This window comes from Rhamphochromis sp. 'chilingali', assembly GCF_963969265.1.
Source record: "Rhamphochromis sp. 'chilingali' genome assembly, chromosome: 7".
NCBI lineage: Eukaryota > Metazoa > Chordata > Actinopteri > Cichliformes > Cichlidae > Rhamphochromis > Rhamphochromis sp. 'chilingali'.
In genome coordinates this window covers 24,686,973-24,700,680 of record NC_137934.1, presented here as the reverse complement: position 1 = coordinate 24,700,680, position 13,708 = coordinate 24,686,973, and the positions used below count along the sequence as shown (strand labels likewise).

Genomic DNA, 13,708 nt, shown 5'->3' with positions numbered 1-13,708 from the left:
TTCTCCAAACCATCGTGTCTTTTTGACCCCATTCCTACAAAACTGCTCAAAGAAGTCCTGCCATTAATTAATGCTTCAATCTTAAATATGATCGGCCTATCTCTAATAATTGGCTATGTACCACAGGCCTTCAAGCTGGCAGTATTTAAACCTTTACTTAAAAAGCCAGCACTTGGCTAGGGATGGGTACTGGTGTCCGGTGCCATGATGGCACCGGTTCTGACATAAACGGTAGTAACCAGACCGAAAAGCAGCGCACATTTCGGTGCTTTATTTCGGTGCTTTTTTTTTCCTGAGCTGTGATACACTTTAGATTCTAGCCGATCATTTTACGTTTCCGAGGATAGTAGGCGGGTCCAGGTACGTACGTTCTTTTAGAGCAGAGCTACAGATTAAAAATGCCCAAGGCGAAGCGGTCAAAAGTCTGGCTGTACTTCACAGCAAAATATGCAAACTCAGCAGCCTGCAACAAGTGCTTTAAGCTGATACTGTGATACTGTCAAAGGAGGTAACACCAAGAATCCGATGAAACACCTGGCGACGCATAGCGTTTTTTTTTTTAAAAGCCGAGAAATGCGCCGTATTTGATAGCTTGCTGCGAGACCTCACACCGAGCACATCTACTGCGGGTGTGGTGCCTGTTATCGGACCCGGAGTTAGCATCATCCCCCAAAAACCCGAAGAGGAGAGTCCTGGCCCCTAGCCCTGCCAGTGTAGCAGAAATGATGACGGATGATGATGCAGCAGCAGCCGTTCTTCTCTGCGTGAGTAGCTTAATGTTGTTCGTGTGTAATTTACGTTGAGTAGGCTAACCACGTTATTACATTAATGCATGTAAGGTGAACTAGCAAACATCATCATAGCTACATGCGGCTGTCCTCTTGTTTGATGGCAGGTACTCCCTTCACCCTGGCCAAAAAGGCTAAAATGACCAAAGAAAAAGTGGAAAACAGTTAAACATGAGAAGTTTTTGGACAAAGTTTGTGTTTGTCCATTGTTTAAGCACTGCTTCCAGCCAAGAGTGATACCATATATGCCCCATAGCTGCAGAAAAGGCTAACATTGTTATCTTTTTACAAAAAACCAGCTGAACATGAGAGGTTTTTGGACCAATTTTGTGCTCTCCATTCTTTAAGCACTGGTTTGAGCACCGTTTAAGCACCGGCACCGTTTCAAAAGTACCGGTTTGGCACCGGTATCGGATAAAACCAAAACGATACCCATCCCTACACTTGGCCCAGCTGTATTAGCTAATTACAGGCCTCCAACCTTCCTTTTATCTCAAAAATCCTTGAAAGAGTAGTTGTCAAACAGCTAACAGATCATCTGCAGAGCAATGGCTTATCCGAAGAGTTTCAGTCAGGTTTCAGAGCTCATAGCAGCACAGAAACAGCTTTAGTGAAGGTTACAAATGATCTTCTTAAGGCCTCTGACCAGAGTTGGCAAAAGTAAAGACATTCTGTACTTAAGCAGAAGTACAGGTACTACTGTTAGAAACACACCACAAAAAGGTGAAGTACTGATTTAACTTTACTTCTATACTTAATTAAAAGTAAAAAAGTAAGAAAGTATAAGCAGATCTTTGGAAGACATTTCTATGTCTTGCACAATGCTAACTGAACCTTGTGCTATATCAACATAATGATAAAATAATGTCAGTAGATGGGAATACAAACTTTAATCTAACTCTTTTAATCCTAATTATTTTCAGTTTGAACTGGAAGAAAAAGAAGGAAAAAATAAATAAATCTATATTTCTGTTGCCTGCATTGTAGAGGGTGACTTTACCTCTAAACAGGTACAGTCAATGTGTACAGTCAGGGGTTCAAGTGGATTCAGGTGTGTGTGTGTGTGTGTGTGGGGGGGGGGTGACGACGATATGTCGATTTCTACTGAGTGCTAAAGTTGGTATGAAGGTGGAATTCAGTGAATGAGTCTCTGCTACACTTGATGTAAAGTTACTCTGACCATGAAACCACAGCCACTGTGCACCAGTCACACACTGTCATTAGGTCAAAAAAATTAATCTAATTAATTAGCGACTTTATAATTAATTAATCTCGAATAATCGCATTTAATCACACAAGAAAATTTGTCCAAGAGTGCTTTTTTTTTTTTTTTTTTTAATTGAAAAGGGTTTTAGTGGGTGACAGAATCAAATAATAGACATGGACATGTATTGTAACTCAACCTCTTTTAATTTCTGGAAGAAAAAAAAGGATTTAACTCAATCCAAAACAGAGAAACCTAACATCCCTGTTCAAAATTGGGCAGACTTAACAATAAAGTGCCATTTTAAGTACATTTTCAAAATTGTATTGTCTTACAATAATAATAATAAAAATGTCAACATAAAGTGCAGGTTTTCTTCTTAAAAAAGATAAGGCAGAAACATAAAAGGTTATTTCAACAGCTTCACCTTTAAACTCTAAGTAACCTTATTTTGTACATTAGGTTAAAACAGTGTGATCATTGAACATTTTAGTGCAAAACATAACAAACCCACTGGACTCACAATACCTCCATGGTTATTTACTGTCCGTCTTCTTCAGCCAGTTACTTAGACAAACTAGTCTGTTCACATTTTCTGAGCTGAAGGTAGCTTTCTTTTTTGTTACTGTGACCTGCAACTGAGAACAGTCTCTCACATCTGACAGAAGTGGCAGGACTAATCAAATACTTGCAGGCCAGGACAGACAGCTGTGGGTGGGTCCCTGCTCGACTGGACCACCACTGCAGCGGGCAGTCTGTCTTGCTGATGGTGGATTCTGCTCTGTACAAACTCAGGGCCCTGTTACACAGGGCTTCCTCATCTGAATCAGAGTCTGAAAACAACGAAGAGAAGAGGAGGCTCTTTGTCTTTGCTGGCTCCTTTGTGGTGGCATCTTTACACTGTTCCTGCAGCGGCCTCAAGGCTGGTCCAAACCTCTTTTCGCTCTCCCCTTGCAAGACACTCTAAATCCTTAAAGCATGGGTCAAGCACAGTCGCTCTGATGTGTGCCTCAGTGTATTCAGTATACCAGGAAATTGTGCATTGACAAAAGTTCCCCTTTGCTTGGAATACAAATTGCAATTAAATGCATTATTTTTTTGAATGTGTTATTTGTTCAAAAAAAAAAAATGAATAGCAATTAACGTGTTAAATTCCCACCCCTACTTTAAATCCATCACAGTGCAGAAAACTAACCTATTTATCCTGCACTAACCTGCAGAGGATTTCAAATAACACAGTTTGTCTGCCTCAGTTTGTTTAGCAGCATGTTTCACAATATGAAAAAACATAATTTCACATGTACAGACCTGATATCTGATTTTAAAAAAACGAAGACTAGATGCTGAAGTACCACAAACACACAGCTTATGGACACCTGCAGTGGTTGTGGTAACCCCCACCCCACACACAAAAAAACACTGTCCCACTTTAACCTGTGACTTTGGCATAGTCATCTCTTTTTATGCCACATCTCCTGGAGATTAATAAGTGAACAGGATTTCCTTTCATGTGTTTGACGTGAGGAACTGATGTGAGTGATGACATAATAACTTCCCTCAAATGTGTTATGGCAAAAGTAATTAGTCTGCTTTGGAAATTTAAGGAGTAGAAAGTACAGATATTTGTTTAAAAAGAGTAAAATTAAAAAGTATTCAAAAAAAAAAACTCAATGTAAGGTCCTGACTCTGCCCAAATAAAGATATTTTATATTAAGTTATATTAAGGTTTAAACTGACATTAAGTTAAGTCTAATGAAAATAAGTTTTCTTTAATATCTTCCTGCTGGAAATGATTGAAACACGACTCTGCATGTCTGAAACCACAGCAGCCTCTGTAAGGCAGATAAATTGTTCTGTGTCTCCTGGGATTAATGTTATTTTAAAGTGAGATTAAGGTTAGTTTAAGGTTAAGCCTGAAGGAAATAAATCTCAGTGTGATGTCCTCTGAGGTGATGGAAACACCACTGCGTCTGTTCCCAGTCATTAAATCATATTTTCCTTCTCTGAGCTCAGATGACCTTTCTTCACCCCTCAGGAAACTCGGAGCCCAGAGATTAGCCCGGTCCGGTGTCCAGAGAGGAAATGTGTTTGGAGTGTCGCTGTAATCTTTCCCCAGGAAACAGGAGCTGCTGCAGCAGTTGGCCTGGCCTTCCCTGCCTGATAAACACAGTTTATTCTGCGATCATTTAAATAGTTTATGGTGAAGCACAGAAATAAATATCAGCTCATATTCAGACATGATCGTCACCACTGATTCTTATTTCCTGTGGCTGGAAGGCTTTCTGGAAAATGTGAATGTGTGTTCAAAAAAAGTGATTTATAATTTGGAGAAGGTGGGTTTGAGCTACACGTGCTCTGAGCGCCGCGTCCTGTAAACAGAAGCTGAGTCGAGGTGAGTTTTCTGTAAAAACCCCCAAAGGCTCTAAAATCAGGACTCTGCCAGCCGCACAACAACTCATCTGTTCGTTAATGTCCGACAGCCACGCTCGCCGGTCGTCATTGGTTACCAAACAAACAGGCCACCTAGAAACAATGGAGTCCTGATAGAAAGCCTGCAGCGTGAGAGGAAAACAGCCCCCCCGTCACCTCCTCCATCACCTCCTCCTCCTCCAGAACAAGCTCGAGGGTGACGGAGAAGCTGTGTAATGTGACATTTAGAAAGAAAGGCTTTATGAGCTGCAGAGTGGAGAGAGGAAGACATGGAGGGAGGGTGGAAAAAGCAAAGAACGAGGATGACGATGTAGGGAAAGAATTAAAGAGGAGGGTCTGAGCTCTGCAGGAGTCCAACAACAGGAAGTTAAAACAAGTTGCCAGCCAATCCTCCGGCTACCTGCTGACATGGCGTCCAGTCTGCTGTCGCTCTTTATCTGCACGTTTTTAAAACGCAGCCCTGAGAATAGAGTCACTGCTGTAAACTCCACTCTGTGACTATGAGAGGAAGATCACCTACGCTTGGACTCACCAATGTCCACAGTCTGCTTTTACAGGTGGTTTAACCACCAGCCTGACATCACCGCGTCCTCTTCCTCTCTGAAGAGTGAAAGTTACTCATCCTTTCATCGGATTCCTGTCAAGCTCAATTTGAAAAAGGAGAGTTAAACAATCCAAGATCAGGAGAAAGTCTGAATGTCTCCATCACTGGTTTAACTGGAAGCAGACTGGTGTCAGACAGTCTGAGGCCAGGCTTCCTTTGAGCCCTCACAGTGTGACCTCAGTAAACTGAAGGTGGTTTAAAAGGACAAATGAGGTCGTGACAGACTGATGGAGTGCAGATAGTTTGTGTGAGCACCCGTCCAAGGCGCAGGCTGGTACGCTGATGTTCACGTCTGTGTGGGAGGATTTCTACTATCTGCTGAGCTGCAGTCACACAGAGGTCAAAGCGAGGTCACGCCTGCAATACGAAGGCAGACGAAACAAAGAAAACCTCAATCTTCAACATTCAAACTGAGAAAAGGGACTTTTAAAGGCTCTGTGTATTTTTCACAGTGAATATCAACAAAGCTTCAAACACTCTCAGATTACAAATTTCTTTTCACGACCATCACCACGTCATCTTGACTCAGGCTGATACCCCTCCCCCCCAAACAAAAAAACAAACAAACAAAAGAAAAACAAAATCAGGCAGTGCTGTTCACAGTTACTGGGTAGTGTCCCTCAGCACGCTTCCAGAAACTGGCCAATCAGAAGAAGGTTAGCTGTAAAGTGAAAAGAGCTAAAACAGTTTGTTTCCGACAGAGTATGAACTGACGGGCTGCACCGACACGCAGGATCAGATAAAGAAGCACTATTATAACATTTTGAACTGTGAATCATGCAAAGCTGCCCTGGCACAGTATGAAAACAGGCAGCTGGATGTGAGCAGAGCAGGAAAGTATATGTAGGTCGTTTAGTATCGGGGGAAGAAATGAACATGAGGTGAACTCTGACTGCAGGAAGCTGAATTTAACATAACATAAAGTAGATTTTACCCTTTTTAGTGCATTTAAGCAATTCGCAGTCTGATTTTACTCGTGAAGCATTTTAAACACTACAGGAAGGAGTGTTTTTTCAAAATAAAAGCCTGAAAAAAATATTTTTGGACTGCCTTTTGAGTGGGTCACTTTTGTAAAAGCTCTTCATGAAGCTGAAGTTTACAAGAAGAAACAGAACAACAGCCTGCTGTCACACAAACATCCACCCCGAGCACCTGCTGGATGGAGCGAAGATAGAGCTCATTCAGTCACTGATCAGCTGCTCCCGAACTTCACTGGAAGCTCAAACCTGATTTCTGTCTGAGCAGATGGACGGCAGCTGAGTAAATGAGATGTTGTTGTTTATCCTGGGAGACTTCACAAAGACCACAACTATTTAAAGACACACACACACACACACACACACACACACACACACACACACACACACACACACACACACGTGAGCTATAAAAGACCAAAGTCTGCTGATCGGGCCAGCAGCTGGTTAGGATTTCTGAGTGTGCTGCTCTGGTGTTTCCCCCTCAGAGTCCACACAGTGACATCAGGTGTACAATGAACTTTTATCCCTCCATCAGCTTTGTACCTCAAAGCATGCCCAGGTGTGAGAAATACGTGTTATTACTGCAATATTCAGCGCACAAACATGTACTCTATCAGTAGTTTAACACATTCTCTTCCTCTGAATGCTTTCTTGAATAAAGGAGGTCAAAGCAGTTACCTGGACACTTCAAATGCTCTGCTAGACACGAGCAGGTCAGTCAGGAGGGAGCTGATCACCCACCAGACCTAGAGCAAGGATCTACTGGATTTCCAGGCTGTACACGTCGCGCACGATGTTCAGGCCTCCGTCCTCCTCAGTGAGGAGAGCTTGATCCAGGAACAGTAACATTTACATCTCAGGGTCCTGCTTGGTTCTCTGAGCTGCTGAAGACCTGAAGCACCATCACTGGACAAAGGTAGTGGCATATGACACCAGCCATCAACCGCCTATATCATTTAGCCCCGCTCACACCTTCATGCATTTGATCCGCCTCCAAATTAAATACCACTGACTCCCCGTCATCTGTCAGGACTGAAGAAGACCTTTGGATGAGCCGTGAAACGAGTGCAGCCAGCGCCAGGCATGAGGAGCTTAGATACCGAAAACACCCACATATGAGCAGCAAACAAAGGACTAAATGTACCTCAGAGTTCTGGTTAAACGAGGCGAGGAGGGACAAGGAGATAGACAGGAAGTCAAAATCAATATAAGACACCAGACAAAACTATCAAAGTAAAACAGGAAACAAACAGTTGAACAGACTGAGAGGAATATGAAGACATAAAACAGATATATATCAGAGTTCCAATAACACAGCTTAACATCTCACCCTGACAGACAAACTTCAGGCACCCGAAATCCTGCCAAGTGTCCCTGGCTCCACAGGGAGGTGTCCCTCAGCAGGGACACTTGGCAGGAGCCGGGATCCGTTTGTCAGATGGCGTGATAGATGTGAGGTATATCCTCGTGTAGCAGTGACGCTCCGGTGTCATCCTCATCAAGGCGCCTTCCTTCTGACAACACCACCCAGAGAAACCCGACACGTGAGACGGCTCAGAGGCTGTTTGGAGCTGATATGAATAAAGCTGTGATTTCATGTGAGATTCCACAATTTAAGACACCCTCCACTGGATTATAGTGCAGGTGAGGGTCAAAAGAAACAGGTGGGTCAAAGAGAAATGTGCTGATCTGAGAGGCGATCAGGAGGAAGAACGGAGATGAGAGAAAAAATGCTTTCAGAAAAGGAAGTGTTAATCATTTATTTTCACCAATCAACAAAATGCAGTGAATAAACAAAAGAGAAATCTAAATCAAATCAATATTTGGTGTGACCACGCTTTGGCTTCATAACAGCATCAATTCTTCTAGGTACACTTGCACACAGTTTTTAAAGAAACTCGGCTGGTAGGTTGTGCCAAACATCTTGGAGAACTGACCACAGATCTTCTGTGGATGTTGGCTTCCTCACATCCTTCTGTCTCTTCATATAATCCCAGACACACTCGATGACGTTGAGATCAGGGCTCTGTGGGGACCATGCCATTACTTCCAGTACTTCTTGTTCTTCTTTACACTTAAGATAATTCTTAATGACTTTGGCTTGGCTACATTTGGGGCAAATAAACAAGCGTTCATATTTCTGAAAGCATTCTTTGTTTAAAGCATTTTTTCACATTACTACATATATGTACATATACCAGAGGTGGGACCAAGTCATTGTTTTGCAAGTCTCAAGTAAGTCTCAAGTCTTTATCCTCAAGTCTCAAGTCAAGTCTCAAGTAATGTCAGGCAAGTCAGAGTCGAGTCTCAAGTCACTGGTGTAAAAGTCCGAGTCAAGTCACAAGTCTGAAACTTTGAATTTCAAGTCCTTTCGAGTCTTTAAAAAAAAAAAAAAAACGAAAAAATAATGTTGCAGTTATGCTAAATGTAAATATTAGACCATGTAATTTTAAAATCTGTGTTTTTCTCAACACATGACAAAATAGTGAACTTAGAAAATATACACAAATTGTGAAATTGCACCTCTTTAAAATGCAGCTCAATTAAACCTAGCTCCAAGAATAATTTTCACCGACAGTTCTGAGATAAGCTGCATGTTATTCTTGGATGCGGTTGTAGGACCGGCTTTAAAATCGCATGACAAAAATATCATACACATTAAAAAAAAACTGTATCACCAACATAGCCTGGACAACATTTGCTAGTTAGATGAAGTCAGCTATCTCATCTTAGCATATTTATATGCATATTTATAATTATACGGTTCTTGGAGTGAGTGCATACACTCATGAAGTTTAGTAACTTCCGGTCACTGCAACAAGCCCAGGTACAGTTTACCGACGGATGGGTGCAGGACCTTGAAACGCACCGTGTCGAACGAAAGACCATCGTACGTATCATAAGTTTACCAGTCTCACAAATCGTCGTCATAAATACACATTCCTTAACCGTTTATTAATAGGACCTTTGAGCTCAACGGTAATTAATTAGTAGTGGAAATAATTTCTGGTAGCATCACAGAAATGTAGCAGTGACAATAATACTGTATGCTGTAATCGTACTGGACAATTAGTGATACAAAAAACCTGTTTTATCCTGTGAATAAAAGCATATGTTTTTGTCAATGTACCATAATAACAGAAGCGAAACGCAATATTGTGTCAGGACAATTCACTATTTATGCACAATAAATAAAGGAGCATAGCGCGACAATTTCTGTTCAGCGCCAGACTTGCTTGTAACCTATATCACCAATTATGTTATGAAAATGACGTATTAACTACAACAGCAGACTGACCTTCGTGTAAATGCTTGGAGCAGACTAACCTGTGAGCTGGAGTGTTCTGGGACGTTATATTTGGTCTTTGAATGGCTGCGATCCAGGCCATCCGTCGCATCTTTGTTACTTCGGAAACATGGCTTGAACAATTTCTCTTCAACGACGTAATCCGATAACAACCGATCTCTTTACCCGTCGGCTTCCCGTGGCTGTCATGCGACCGGCTATTGCAGTTAATAATACAACGGCTTCTTGACATTTTTGTGTTTCTTTTTATCGCTGTGTAACTGATTTTAATTGAAAGCCTGCGTGCGCTAGTACCGCTTGCCACGAGTTCCCAGAATCCTTTGCGGTTCTACCCGTGAATGACGTCACATTTTCAATCTCTATATAATATGCATGTTAAATTTTATATTTGGGGTAAAATATCAAGTCTTTTCAAGTAAACCGGTTCAAGTCCAATTCAAGTCCCAAGTCATTGGTGTAAAAGTCCAAGTCAAGTCACAAGTCTTAGAACATTTTTTCAAGTCAAGTCTAAAGTCATAAAATTAATGACTCGAGTCTGACTCGAGTCCAAGTCATGTGACTCGAGTCCACACCTCTGACATATACATATGTATGTACACACACACACACACACACACACACACACACACACACACACACACACACACACACACACACACACACACACACACACACACACATCCATCTTATTCTCTTATCCTAGTGGCAGCAGTCTAAGCAGAGAAGCCCAGCCTCCTCCTCCAACGACAATGAGCATGGAGGCGTTCACAAACCAGCCGAGAGATCAAATCTCTCCAGCGTGGAACTTTTCTCAGTCTGTCTGATTTTTTAGGGATGTAGCTCTGCAAAGCCAATGTACCACTGTTAGATATTGTTAGATACCCCAGATCTTGCACACACACATACAACACACCACACACTAATCAATAACTTATAATAACTCTGTCAGCTGGAGCCTGAACACATCATTCCCCTCGATGTGCTCAGGCTCCGGCTGCTGCTTCAAATGCTTCACAACAGCTGTGGCGACAGCTGACACACACATGCACACAAACACACACACACCCTCACCCTCTTGTCATGTGGTTGGTCTCTGTCTGGGGGGGGGGGGCAGTAACTAAAGTGAGTCTTTGTTGTTCAGACTCAAACTGGACGTTTACTGCAGAGTCTACAGTGTGACAGTCAGCAGATCACACCAGATCTCTCTATCTCTCTTCTCTCAAACACACACACACACACACACACACACACACACACACACACACACACACACACACACACACACACACACACAGGGGAAGTCCGGGGCTTTGAAAAATCTCATTCTTTCCCTGCAGTCCATTTGAAATTTTGCTGATCTTATTGTTAGGTACTCCTCCTTGATCCTCCTCCTGTTTTCCAGTTTAAAGGGTGTTCTTCCTCCCCACCATCTCCAGTTTTGCTTATTAGCTCATCTGGTAATGGGCTCCTACTCCCCCACATCACCCTCAGCTAGTTTAAACTGTTTTGAGGTGATTTCTGCTGTTTGTGCAGCTGTTCCTCTCAAACTTCACAAATACCCAGTGAGGCTCAGAGGGAACAAAGACCAACTAGCATGTAGACGCCCAGCACTGAAACATCTGTCTCCAACAGTGGCTTAAACACGCTCCCACATCTGGAAATGACCAAACAAGCTCACTTTAATCTGGTTAAGCTGGACCCTTGATGTAGTTTCCAGCATCCAGCTGGTGTCACGCTGCCTCAGTGATACTTAGAGATGCTGAGCCATCGTTAATGAAAGCTGTCCCGCTGACTCATAACAGATTGATTCTGAGGTTTCCAGGAGCTCTGAGAGAAGGAAGGTGCAAACACACCACAGCTTCAAAGAGGTGGGTTACTGGTGCAGATTAAACCATCTAAACCCAACAAGCTCATAACAAAAGAAAAAAAGTGCAAACATAAAAGTCCAAACGGGGCGTGACCACAGCCTCCTCATTAGTTTCGTGTTTGCCGGTGCCTGACAGGAAGTGTTCAGCAGGGAGGATCAGGACAGTACGAGGGTGTCTTATATAACAGCCTGTGACGTCCTCATCAGGAGCTTGGAAGGAGCCCTTCTTTGGAGGTCATGGTTCGAGTCCCGCTGGGAGCTTTGAGTTTTTCTTTAGTATGACTTTTTACTCTCACTATTATATCCTGGTTGAAGGTTCAGGACAGCAGGACGTCACCCCCACACAAGAAAGGCTCAGACTCGACTTCGTTATTTTGGTCTTAATGAAGCCGACAGTGTGACAAAGTGAAGCTCCCAGTACGTCCTAAAAAGAGAGGCGATACCACACTCACACTTCCTCTCCCACAAATGACCATCTCCACATTGAACCTCTCTTCGTCTCCTATTCCACCCGACCTTTGACCTCTGAATTGCTGCCACACACAGACTCGGTATCACAGTTTTCACATAAACGCTGCACAGGTACAGTCTAACCTGTGACCTCACAGTCAGGTAGGATATCCTCAGCTGTAACAGGAAGTTAATGTGAAACACGGCTCAGAAATCAGCAGCGTGTAGTGAGTTACTATGAGGGGAGGGAGGGGCGGGGTGTCCTGGCCTTAGTTTAACATTCCTGTGTGCTGACTGCTGCAACACATGGCAACTATTACAGAGACACAGCCAGAGAGGCATGGAGGTAAAATTAGCCGATATTTGAATGGAGTTTGGCTGAAAGAATCCAGGTTAGAGAAAACGCGCAGTTCAGCTCAGCAGCCTCAGCTACACAAACACCACATTAACCATTTATACACCCACCCCTCAGGTTTGGAAACAAGCCAATCAGGTTACAGATCACATCCTGTCACACATCAAATATCTGTGTATCAGACACAACAAGCAACTCACATATATTAGCTAACCAATGATGAGTTCCTGTTGGCCCCACTACTAGTGCTAAAACATTATTAAGTGGCTGTCTCCAGGCCAGGCCTCTTATGAAGCCTGTCAGCTGTGGTTGGTTATAATGACCTTTTATATATAATTATATATCTATATAGATATATCTATCTATCTCTCTATCTATCTCTCTATCTATATAAAATTATTATAAAATAATAGAAAAGCATATGCATTTTATTAACAAAGTTTAATTAAATGTTGCCCTGCATAAGGGGGTCCTGAGGAGCCCTCAGCATGTCTCTGCCCCCAGGCCCCTCAGCAGGTTAGCGAGGCCCTGCATTCTCTGGGTCTATTTTCAGCAGCTGTTGGCTGAGGGACAGCAGAGCTCAGCTGTGCTGCTATCAATCAACTCCTACTCACACTGCTCCTCCACCTCCTCCACCCCCTCCACCCCATAAAACCCCAACAAGTAACTGCGCCCTCCAGGCCTCGCAGCCCCCCAACAGCCCCCCCATCAGCTGCAGACTCACAACAGCAGCTCAAGCTTCAGTTTGTCCTGTTAGACCCTCAACAAAAGTAAAACTACAACACATGAAAACAAACTTATCTCCAGAGCTGAGCGCACAGCTGGACAGAGGAAAACTTTCACCTTTAGCCTTAACCACCATGTCTCGTTAGTGATGTATTTTTCTTTAAATATTTTAATATTATTTCCATGAATATATGACAGATGTCCACAAGTTAAATGCACAGCTGGGTATTTTCTGTTAATCCGATACAAGAAACATTCAAAAGCCCGAAACTGAAAACTGCTCAATGAATGAAAATGAAGCATGTTTTTCCTTAAGTTATAATAAATGTGACATAATTACAAAAAGTGATTTTCTTTAATTAAAGCATTGATTTCCAGCTGACGGTTACTGTGACAAGCTCAGTCTAAACTCAGTTTAATCCTGATATTGAATGTAAGAAGAATTGTTGGCTGTGATTTTTTCTTCAGTGTGTGGATTTTTCCTCTCTCTCATTTATCGTCTTTTATTTCAGGGTCTCCCTTTGATTTTGCTATTTATGTTTTTGATCATCTGTCTTTGATTTTTTTTTTTAAATCATGCTATATGAACAAAGTTATTATTACTGTTACTACCTATGTTTCATTTAATGAAGGTAAGCCTGCTTAGTCTTTGTGTCCTGCACAGTTACAGACAGACTGAAGTGGGAACAATTACTCTCAACAGGAGTCTGTTAACAACTAAACCTTCATATAAACACTGAAAACCATGGCACACAGACTCCAACACACCACTGCACAATGAATTCAGCAACACAAACACACTGTGTCTGCAAATACTGTCCTTTAGTCAGATTAGTGCATTTAACTTCATCTATACTAGTTTTTTAATGCTGTACTAAGTAGCATGGACTTCATGTCTGCAGACTGAGCAGTAAAGTTGTACTTCTTCAGGATTTATAAAACCCTGCAACACCTTGGCCACTCATCATTCACATCCACTCCAAGACATCTGCAGTCC

The 13,708-nt window shown here is 42.4% G+C and overlaps 1 protein-coding gene across 6 annotated transcripts in view; it reads right to left on the bottom strand.

Annotated features, from left to right (window-relative positions):
- LOC308399684 (filamin-C-like) overlaps positions 1 to 13,708 on the bottom strand; it is a 61,701-nt gene that overhangs the window by 46,693 nt on the left and 1,300 nt on the right. The gene's annotated exons all lie outside the window — the stretch shown is intronic.